The following is a 12,800-nucleotide window of genomic DNA, read 5'->3' as shown; positions in this document are numbered from 1 at the left end:
AGTCAAGGGGACGTGGCAATCAACAATCAGGAGAAAGAGGGAGTTGGACTGTCTCATGTCATCAGCCGCATATTTCCTGGATGGTCACAACTAGGGCAGGTCCCCCAGATCTAAAACATAAGATGGAGCTCGTAATAGTTCCTGACCTACCCCTGACTGATCAGACTTCCCCAGCTCGGGTCGTATAGACAGGCTTGATACTTTCACTAAGATAACTCTCGGCCGACCCTTCAGCGATCAAGGCATGAAAGATGGGTCCCTCGCCACAATCTCAAATAAAGCTGGGGCGGGTCATCACGATACATCCTCCCCATCAAGACTCAAGTCGGGTGGTACATCTAAACGGTCATTCCAAGCTATCTATAGCTAAACTCGGGCGGGATGGAAAGCGCTAAGCGACAACAATGTCAGAGAATCGTAACCTTCTGTCAAAGAATAACAATCATACATTATGGAATATTCCCATGGTCTGCTATCACTTGTGAATGAAACATTCCTTCCACCAATAGGAGACCACCGTACATCCTCTCTCACCCCACAAGCTCTGACACTCGACATTCTCTGACAACAGGCAGACTTTGAAGGTATGTTGCGTCATATAAAAAGGGAGGTCCTCTTCCTTAGCCAAGTATGTGCACATACGCACTCATCTTCAATAGTTCTTTTTCCATTGTACACTATTCTTCAGGGGAAAAAGGACCTGACTTGAGCATCGGAGGGCCTGCGTCGGGGACTTTTTCTCTGGTTTTTAGTCTCTAACATTCTGGGTGCTTGTCTGTGTGCATAGTTCGCTTACCACCAGTTCTCGTACTATAGATCAGGGAGTTCTATGTGGAGATTGGCTTTTCGGAAGTGTATACACCGAGTGCATCAAAGTCACCTCTCTGTCAACACCAACGTCATCTCTACCGATTTTCGTCTAACTCAGATTTCGAATAGGAGCAATACTCATTCAATCAAATGTCTTAATGTCAATTGCCTTAATTGACATTAATATTTATCTTCATCTAATACATGATCAATTCAAAATTGATCACATATTTGCTTTTCATCCAATTCATGATCAATTCTAAATTGAACACTCATCTTTCTTGATGAATTTAAATTCATCAAGTCACTCAATGAGTCTAACTCATTAATCCTCATCAATCCAAATTGACTCAATGAGTCTAATTTGAATTGGACTCAATCCAATAGTTGGATCTAATTGAGTCTAATTCATATTAGACTTAATTCAATGATCCATCATATAAACTCATCTCCAAATTAACATGTTATTTGTGTGTGTGATCCAATAGATTCTCGTAACATTGGCAATATCTCTAAAATCATTTTATATACATAATCAATGAGTGACATCTAGCAAGGCATCATTGCTACTCAAGTGACGAGAATGTCAAGATCCAACCTAACCTTTCCGTGTGTATTATCTTGTATAACTCAATTCTTCTATCTTTGATATCTAGATTGATCAATGAGGTATAGACCGTGTCATCCTCTTATCAATCTTTGTATTTCTTAATCTCTAAGTAGACACACTCAATCAAATAAGCTCAATATCTCATATTGACGTATTTGAGCATGACCATACATTCTTGTGTCCTACTAATCAAGGGGCTCACAAATATCGCTTCTGTCATATAGAAGTGATAGATCTCATCTACATCATTCACATCGCTCCACATAACTTATTGCATACCCAATAATCGACTTTATAGTTCACCTTATTACAGATGACGTTTGCCGATATCAAAGTACACAACTTCTTATGTAGAGAACCATAGTAATTTCAGGTCTAAGGACTATTCATATTAATAGTCACTATGAGAATATTTATGACACTCATATAATGATCCATAAAATATTCTTATGGCGGATCATTTAGTATATATTCTCTAATATATATTCATGTGTCAATATGATATCTCATATTCATGACTTGTGGTATTAAGTTATCCGTTGACATACATGCTAGTCTCAACACATTAATATTGTCCTTGTATATTAATATTTGACTAGGAATAGTTAAGATTAGCGTTTTATATATATCTACAATATCTCACTATTAATTTAATCAATTATATGTTATAGACAATAACTTACTACTCTACGATATTATTATACTTATTCATTTGGCACTGAACTAAAGTAAATATAATAATCAACTTTATCTTTTATTAATTAATGAAATATGATTAAAAAATATCCTTGTCAACCATCTCATAATTAGTAGAGGGCTAATACTAATAGAAGTCATTCTGGATCTTAGCTCATACTAATTGTTCAAATAGATTCTGCCAACCCTTTGGTATGATCAACTTTAATTAGATAGATGTTTTGATTCAATTCTTTATCTGATCCATGATTTGGCGAAAAAGATGATTGAATTGTTGGACCTTGTAGATGTTTTCTTTTTCAGAGTGTTGTAGTTCATCTAAAAGGCTTTGTTCATTTGGGAACTTGAACATCATTTTAGTTTAAGGCACATCATTGTTTGAAAGACTAATCCATTTCTTATAAGTCAAATTTTATTTTAAAAAACGAGAAAATTAAATAGAATTGGAGAAGATAGTAAGGCCACTACTAGGTAAAAGCTTAATGCAAGTATAATATAGAGTTTATTATTTTCAAAATTATAGAGTTTTTGCAAAAGATATTGAGTTTATTGTTGTCAGCTACCTATACATGCGCAATATATTATTTATTGTTGTCAGCTACCTATACATGCTACAATATATTATGTAGCATATGAATTACAACACTTGCTAAATGAGTTGAGTGTGGTGGATCTTGAGAATGTCTTTTATAAGCCTCAAATTTGATTTTTTTTTAATGGCATATTTTTCTTCAAGTTTGATGCTTTTGGATGTACCAAATACAGGTATGGTATTTGGGACAGTAGATTTGTTAGTAAAATAATTACAAGTATTCCTTTGATTTCTTATAGCAGGAAGTGTATTTGGGTTGGAGAGATTTATCTAGCTTTTGTTCATTTGATATATAAGATATCAATGTTTGATTTTATTGAACTCATTAAAGGTGGAAAATATACTCATTAGATTGAGATGAACTTGAATATTTGTAAGGAAAAAAAGGGACACCCTTAATTCATGTTAAATATTCTAAATAAATATTAATGATAATTTAAAATGTATTTATAAATTATTATAATGATATTTATTAATGTCATTATAAATTAGTTAAGATGACATTTTAAAATGATCGTATAAGTTATATTTATTGACACATTTTATTGTCCTTATAAAAAAATATAAATCATAATAAATAAGTTTTGATAACATTTTATTTTTCCCTATTATCATGACAACACGACATACATAAATATCCTTAAAAAAGATTTTTTCTGATATTTTAGAGTGTCATTATCTCTTAAAATTGGAATACTTTTGACGTTAACATTGATATTATATAATGACATTATAAAATGTATAGAATGTGAGGAGGGTTTAAGACGATATCACTTTATAAGATGTTTTATGAAGATGTCACTAAAGCGTAAATGTCACTAGAAATATATAAGGATATTTATGTGTGTCACAATAGATTAATTTTGTTGTTGTATTTATTTTATTGACAAGAATTTGAAAAGAAAATATTAATGAAATATTTAGCTCTCTTTGATATTAAATCATATAATGGAACTGAGGTGAATCTTTGAATGCAAGTTATATTTCTAAACTATAAAAGAGGACAATTTTATTAATTAAGCCCATGTCAATTAAATTAAATCTCGTAATTGAAATCATAAATAAATATTTATTTTGTTGACATAAATTTAAAAAAGAATATATTAATGATATATTTAGTTTTAATAATTAAACATTTAAAACTGTGTAAATATATATATATATATATATATATATATATATATATATATATGTTCCAAAACAACAATATTTTTTAGGATAAATAATAAAAAATAATATACAGAGGAAAAAAATCTCAAAGAAAAGTGATGGAGCTCACACAAAAATAAAAATGACGAGCCATAAATTTATATGTCTATTCCTGAACTTTTCCTTGAGATTTTTCCCTATGTGTATCATTACTAAAATAATTATGGTAAAAGGCGACTACGCTCGTCCCAGTGCCCCGAGCAATCGTTTCAGGGTAAATACTGAGAAAGTAAATCACGGATGACTACTAATTTTTAGAATAGTGATTGATGTATGAAAAAAATATTTATTTTAATTATATCGAAATTCGAATTTCAAATCTTATGATGATAATATTTCATACTTTAATTACTAAATCATCCCAAAGACATCAAAATAATAATAATAATAATAATAATAAGACAAGATGTGGTAATGTTTTGATATAAAAGAAATGGTCAATTAACGATTTGAATAAAAAAAAAAGAGAGAGAAAGTGGTACCTTTTGATATTATTTTTTCCCCTTGTTCTTCGTAAATTAGGTAATTTATGGTTAAATAAGGAGTTAAAGGATGTCAAGGTGCCACTAGGACGTTTGACTGGGCATGCATCTGTTGGGCCGTATGATTTTATTGTGGCCCATGTTGGGCAGTGTCTACGGCGCCGTTAGGCTTTGCTTTGGCATGAGCCCAAACTTGGCCCGTTGGCCTATTTGTTATTTACCAACATTAGCATGCATGTGGAAGTTGTGGCTTGGAATAAAAGGAGGAGGCCTAAGGCCAGGTTAAGTTGGCTACTACATGACAGAACTTGTTATAATATATAGGAATCAATTTTCGGTAACGTCAAATGAACAACTCTTCCCTGTAATGGTTCACTATGATTTTTCAATTTATTTCCTCATATAACGTTATAGTCATGATACCAACCGTATAGAGTCACTAAAGTGATGGATTCTATAATTAGAATAATAGGAGGATCATCCAAGCCCACCGCATTTATTTATGAATTTGTAAAATATGATCTTTGACAATTTTGTAGGTGGTATAATAACCTTCTTTCACACCGTTATGGTAAAGATGTAGTGGCATGGTGCTTATATAGTTCCTAAGTATTTTATCATTTGATTCCGAACTATGATGTACCGTATATGAAATAATAATCATATTGGATTGCTTGGGGATCTGCTATAAGTATTTTAAAATTTATTTTAACCGACGTAATGGTAAGGGGTCGATTTTTAAGAACTGTCGATATGAGATTTATTTCATCATGCATCGGATGTCTGTGTATCTGCATGTAACTCTTTCCATATCCGTGGGGTCGGTACTAAGGGATCGTTAATGTAACAGATTTATATTTTTTAAAAAAAATTACTTTGATAGCCCCAAGGCGTAGCGTAAATCGTGGACGCATGATATCTCTAGCGTAATAATCAAGGTTAATTCTCAAAAATTGACGACGTAAGATTTATCCCACCATATACGTATAACTTGTGTATTTATATTTATCTTTTTTTTATATTTGTAAGGCCGGTATAGAAGGATCGTTACGATAATGAATCTATTTTTTTTTTAAAAATTATTTTACTAGATAGTGAAAAAACTTTTATCAGCCGGTCGACTCGAAAAGCAGGATACTAGTGCTAGCTATTTGTTTTTTTTTAAAAAAAAAAAATACAGTAATAGTAGAGATGACTCCTCGGACGCACAGTAGTGCAAGTGAAGGCATAACACAATTATTTATATATATATATATATATATATATATATAAATACAGTGATAGTAGAGATGACTCCTCGGACGCACAATAGTGCAAGTGAAGGCATAACACAATTATTTATATATATATATATATATATATATATATATATATATATATATATAGGTTTGATATTGTGCGCGATGTGCACAGTGCGCGACGGTACGCGTCGCGCACAATATCAACGTTTTTTTGTTTTTTTATTTTTTTTAATTTGTAAATTAAAAAATTTCTTTACGATTTTATTTATAGGATTCAGACTTTCGGTATAATGTTAAAGTTATTTTTTTTTAGATTTTACCTATAGGGTTTAGGCTTTCCAATTAGGTTATAGTATTTAGTTTAAAAAAAAAATTAAAATAAAATTAATTTAAGTATTTATTGACTATTGTATTGTATTTAGGAGATATATTTATATATTAAATTTTAAATAAGGAAATGTTGAATTTTTAAAATTCAAAAAAATTAGGAAAAAAAAAAACAAAAAATGCTGATATTGTGCGCGACGTGCACAGTCGCGCACAATGTCAAACCTATATATATATATATATATTAATTAGACAGAAAGACTTCGCACATGCAGTGCTATATATGAATAAGGTGCATATATATCGGCGGTGCATGTGTTTGAGGAAAAAACATCTTTTAACGGTTGATTATAGATTGATGTTATAATTTATTTTTTTTTAAATAACTTAGAGACATATTATAAAATTAAGACATTTATAAGACGAGTATACTATGTTTAGAAGAGAATATGTTAATAGAAGGTACGGAAGGCTCTTACTTTTGCACAGAATGATCTAACTAGGTGTGATAAATGTGAATCGTGTGAAACAAAGGCAAGGTATCATAGACCAACCATCTACTGGTAGATGGCATCTCTAATGAAAGAGATTTGTGAAATAAAAAATGGAAGGAAAAAGCTCTACTGGTAGATGCCTTGATCCTTGCCCTAAACTTATCCATGTAAGATAAAGACGGGTTGTAAGAGGTTTCCATGTCGTTAATCTTACTTTAAAAACAATCATTATCGATTGCCATTAATAAGAATGATATGCATCAATTTTACACCCAACTGGTTCTTAATATATGCTAATTATATGGAAAATGTTTATCATATATACCATGTTTTATTAAGATTATATATTTGCATGTGTTAACAAAAGTTTATGACTAAAAGAATTTAGATATTTTCATAATTATTGTATGATATTATTTATTTTAGGTCTAAATGTTCATAAATTTATTTTTTAACTCTATCAAAAGATATAATACCAATGGAAATATTTTTTTTCCTTATAAATCCATGATCCTTTCCCACTTCCTTCGTAGATGTCAATATTTTATCCACATAGCTTGATTGAATCATTTCTCTTATGCATAGTCAACGATTATTAGTCCCTTTAGTAGTCCAGACTCAGACACTAATTGTTAGGATGAAAAAAATTCAGATATCTCCACATGGTATTATATTATCTACTTTAGATCTAAACCCTTATAATTTTATTTTTTACCTAAAAGATTTTATACTAATAAAAATATCTTTCTCTTATAAATTTATTTTTTTTATATATATTTTCAATATAAACCTTGATTTACAACTATTGTAATCCAACAAACAATACTATTATACTTCACAGCATCTATCACCCATGGTTATGATATCTCCTTTAAATTCATTATGTGCATGTATTTGATAATAATAAACAATAATCAATTATTTTGTGTATACTAATTTGTTGAAAACTTTCTTACGAAGTTTGTTTTTTTCTTCATTGAAATGAAAGGAGAGTGAACCTAACCCATCTTTTTTTTTCTTTATTTTTTTACATTGTCTATGTAACATATTTTGCTTCTTGGTCTTCAACATGATAACATGCAGTTTAAATAGCACATTATCCTCCAAGTGGGTTGTTTACTATAGTTCTTTTTAATTAAATTTTGTTTGTTATTTAATATAGAATTTTTTTATTTTCTATTTCTATAGGAATTTTTGTTTGCTAAATTTTGTTTGTTGTTTACTACTATGCAACAATTTTTATTTGCTAAATACTGCAATTCTTTTTGTTGAATTTTATTTGCTGATTTTTTTCTTGAATTTATTCTTGTATTCTTTTTTCTGAATTTTGTTTGTTTAGTTTTTTTTTTTTTTTTGCTGAATTTTGTTGGTTGAATTTTTTATTTATACGAATGTTAAATAGAGGGACTAAAGATATTAGTTCTGAGAAAGAAAGATTAAGGGAGAGGATGACGAAAATGATAATTTTATATTTAATTTTTATTAATAATATATAATTTGGAAAAATCATTGAGCTATATGACTTTTTAAATTTAATAAGTATTGTGTCTTTAAAATAATTTTTTTTCTTGTTATAAAATTCTTAATGTTGTTATTTTCATATTTGTTGAAATTGAGGCTTATTGTGAAATTACAAATAATATCAAATGAGTGATTATAGGAATGTGATCAATGTGGAAAAAGAAGGTAGCTAATAATATTAAGGATTTACTTTAGAAATATTTAAGATAAGTAATATATTTTAATTTCTAAAAAAATTGAGATGAGAATTTATTTGAGGTTTTTGAATGAATACATAAAAGGAAGAAATGTGTTGATATAATTTGTACTAATAATTTAACTTAAGTTTTAATAAATGACAAGTGAATTAAAGTTATAGTGTTTTATGATTTAATTGTTTTACCAAGTGTGCAGGAGTTAACGGGTCTGAAGGATCTGACACCAGGCTGAAATCCAGCTAGGTCTGCAGGACCCGATAGTTGGTGGGAAGTCCAGATAGGTCCGTGGGCTCGATATATGGTGGGAAGTCCGGTTGGATCCGTAGGACCTGAGAGCCAAAGTCGAAGTCCAATTGGGTCTGCGAGATCTAACAACTAGCGGGAAGACCTGGTCGGTCAAAGGCAAGTCAAGTGACTACAATTGGTAAGTAAGAGGTAAGCAACTAGAGGAGAGATCCAGTGAGAACGCGTTCCCGGTTGAGGGAACTATACGCGTCGATCCAACTTAGGTCTATTTGGGAAACCTATGTTGAGACCTTGAATAGATATAGTTACTAATTTTATCTTATTAATGTTGTGCTAACTCTGTTTTGTAAAATAAATATATTGTTATTTGCCTGGACTAACTTTTTTTTATAGGAATTCAAAAGCTGAAAAAAGAGTCCAAGTGCTCGGAAGGGATTCAAGTACCTAAAGTCCGGGCGCTCGGAAGGGATTCGAGTGCTTGGAGTTCGGGTGGTCCGAGCGCCCGGAGTTGGTCCGACCGCCCGGACCAGCTCGCCCGGGCGGGTGCCACAGGTACCTGGGCAATCCGGGTGCCCGGAGCTGGTCTAGGTGCCCGGATTAGAAAAGTTATCCCGAAGCTGAGTTGGAGTGCGATGACTGGCCAAACCCACGTCAACAATCCAGACACCCGAAAGTGGATAAACTTCGCGGATGAAGTTTCGATGAGAGATCGCCACATCAGCAATGGTCCAAGCTCCTAGAGGGGTTCCAAGTGCCCAGAATGAGCCTATATAAGGGCCTTCGATCATCAGCTTCAGAACATCAACTACTACAAGCTTCATTCTTATGTGTTGCTCCGAAAAGGCTCCGACGATACCGAAAGGCTGCTCCAAAGTTCGAAGAGTGAGAGATTCCAATTTCCTTTCTGTTTGTCGGTAACAACTAATGTCAGTTCTTGTACTCAATGTTTGTAACTAATTGTTCGAACTGATAGTGATTGCCCAACGAAAACAATCGACGATCCGAGTCTTGGAGTAGGAGTTGTCACAGGCTCCGAAGCAAGTAAAATCATCTGTGTTAGCGTTGTTTTCTATTTTCTTTATTCCATTGTGTAACTTATTTTAATTCCCAATTTTTGAAAAATGTTATTCACTCCCCCTCTAGCATATTTACGGTCCTACAAGTGGTATCAGAGTGGATGCTACTCTAAATTGGTGCAACCACAAATCAAGCAAATGGTGATTTTCAAAATCTCTTTCAACATTTCTTTTCATTTTTTTTTCAAAATCTCTTTCAACATTTCTTTTCGGTTTTTAAGCTTTTTTGATTTAATCCAAATCAGTACAATTACCTCTTTGGACAAGTTCTTTCGTTGCAAAAAATATTCTGAATTGGTGCAACGCCAATCGAGTTTTATTTTTATTATCTCCCACATTGCCAATCCAATACCTAATCTTGGGATGTTCTTCTTCTTCTTCTTCTTCTTCTTTGTGTGCAAGGTTCTTTAAATGACCCAAAATGAAGGATACAACACTGCTCGTCCCCCACTCTTCAATGGGGACGACTTCCCATATTAGAAGAAATGGATAAAGGTGTACCTGAAGACTGATATTGATCAATGGTTCACCATCCGACGAGGATATAGGGCGCCGATAGATAAAGCAACGAAAGTACTGATTGACCCAGAAAGATAGAATCCGAAAGATAAAAAAAGGCCCAGATCGACTCGAAAGTAATAAATACAATCCGATGCAGACTTACCAAGGAAGAACTGAACCGCGTCGGCCCATTCGAGAACGCCAAGGAGCTCTGGGACAAACTAATCAAACTGCATGAGGGCACAAGTGATGTAAAGGTAACGAAGCATAACTTACTATTAAACAATTTGTTTAACATTGAAATGTATGATAGAGAAACAACTACTCAGTTGCACGCAAGAATCAAGGATATTCTGAACGGGTTCCACTTAATCGGTCATCAACTAGAGAACAAGGATATAATAAGGTACGCCTTGAACTCTTAAGGTCACCTACTATGGGTGCAATAAGAAAGGACACTATAAGCACGAGTATCCAAAAATCAAAGACAACAAACCCAAAACAACCAGAAGAATGAAGGCACTTAAGGCGATGTGGGATGAATCGTCCTAAGAAGAATCGGACGTCGAAAATCAGAAGCATCACAACTACCTCGCGTTGATAGCATCCGAACTGGAATCAGAAAATGAGACGGAACAAGATGACGAGTCTGAATACAAATCAAGCTACGAGTCTGTACTCATCTCCGAAGGTTTGAACGAGATATCTGTTGGTGCAATATCCCCTAGGTCAAGTTTGACCGGGTTGACTAAGCTTAAGTTGGCTCAAGCTCGAGTCTTGATGTTTGGATTTCGATGTTTGACAATATATGGAGATTGCAGATGCAATCGTCCGATTGAAGAGATTGTTGGTACAATTTCTCTCTAGTCAATGTCTGACCAGTTAGATGTGAAGAAGAGTTAAGTAGGTCAAAGGGTTAACCGGATACTTGACTGGGAAAGTCCTAATTGGAAGTTAGGCAAATGAAAGTCCTGGTGAGTGAAGCTAGGCAGTTGGAAATCCTGGTGAGTGAAGCTAGGTGAAAGACCTAGTGAGTGAAGCTAGGCAATTGAAAATCCTGGTGAGTGAATCCAGGTGAAAGACCTATGAGTGAAACTAGACAGTTGGGAAATCTTGGTGAGTAAAGTCAGATGTAAGACCTAATGAGTGAAGCTAGGCAGGTGAAAGTCCCGGTGAATGAAGCCGGGTAGTGGGAAAATCCTAGTGAGTGAAACTAGGTGAAAGTTCTAGTGAGTAAAACTAGGTAGATGGAAAGACCTTGTGAGTGAAGTCAGACACATGAAAATCTTGGTGTGTCAAGGTTGACTGGACACTTAGTGTTGGGAAGTCTAAGTAGATCAAAGGAGTGAACATATACTTGACACAAAGAAATCCAGATGGGTCAAGAATGACCGGACATCTGGTGGAAGGAAGTCCAAGTGGGTCATCGAGGATCGGACACTTGGCACGAGATGGTAAATCCAAGTGGGTCAAGGTTGACCGGACACTTCACACGAGGAGAAAAATCCAAGTGGGTCAAAGGGTTGACTGGACACTTGGTGAAGAAGTCCCAGCAGATCAAGATTGACCGGATTTTGGGTTTGGGAACCTTGGACTTGAGTTAAGCAAGTCAAAGGAAGATTAATTGATTAGCCGATCAATTGAACTGTGATTCAATCGATCAGCCGATCAATTGAAGGTGGGCTGCGATTGAAGGCTGGCCCAATCAATCCACTGATCAATTGGGAAGCAAAATCGTGAGCACAGAATGCTACCTAATCGATCGACCGATCAATTGGGTACTGTCAATCGATCGACCGATAGATTGGGGGTTGGTTTTCTCACGCGATCGCGAGAAAGCCTGAATTGATTGGTCGATCGATTCAGGTAGTTTCTAGCAGAGCACAGAGACACTCTGAATCGATCAGCCGATCGATTCAAGCATCCCCAATCAATTGGTCAATCGATTGGGATATGACCGTTGCAAATGAAACGTCTGTTAGGACCAAAATGTAGCTGAAGGGGGGGGGGGGGTGAATAGCTCGTCGCGTGCTTGTGGTCGGCGTTGCTTGTTTCTTCAAAGATGTGCAGCGGAAATATACAAGAAACAACACACACAACGCTAACAAGTAGATTTACTTGGTATCCACCTCCAAAGGAGGTGACTAGTCCAAGGATCCACACGCTCACACACCCTCCACTATGAATAGCACTCCTTTATGGTAACTACCAAAGGCGGAGAAACCCTACAACACTCTCAATACAAGAAGAAAGAAAGAGAAACAAAAATACAAGCAAAAGCTTACAATGAGTATAGAAACACCCTAACCCTAGCTTTCTTCTTCAGCTGTAGATCCGTCTCTTGACTTGGAAAACCTCCAAGAACTTTCAAGAACTAGCAATCTGCACTTTGTGGAGAAGCTGTGGAGTTGTTGTGAAGATCTGAGATGAATGTCGTGAGCTCTGCTGAAGTGCTCGAACGCCTGCAGCTATAAACAACGCCAACGGTCGAATCCCAATCGATTGGATTGCTCCCAATTGATCGGGGAGGCTTTGGATCGATCGGCTGATCGATCCAGAGCGCCTCTGTGCACTGGAAAAAATACCTAGATCGATCGGCTGATCGATCCAGGGCTTATTGCGCGAAGTCACGCCTCCCAATCGATCCACTGATCGATTGGGAGCTCTGGATCGATCGACTGATCGATCCAGAGATGTTCTGTTCGCGCGATGCTTCTCCCCAATCGATCCACTGATCGATTGGGAGGAGCTTTATCACGGGGACTCACCCGATCGATCGGCCGATCGATATCGGCTGA

The sequence above is a fragment of the Zingiber officinale genome, chromosome 3B, assembly GCF_018446385.1.
Source record: "Zingiber officinale cultivar Zhangliang chromosome 3B, Zo_v1.1, whole genome shotgun sequence".
In the NCBI taxonomy this organism is placed as follows: domain Eukaryota; kingdom Viridiplantae; phylum Streptophyta; class Magnoliopsida; order Zingiberales; family Zingiberaceae; genus Zingiber; species Zingiber officinale.
This window is presented reverse-complemented; position numbering follows the sequence as displayed.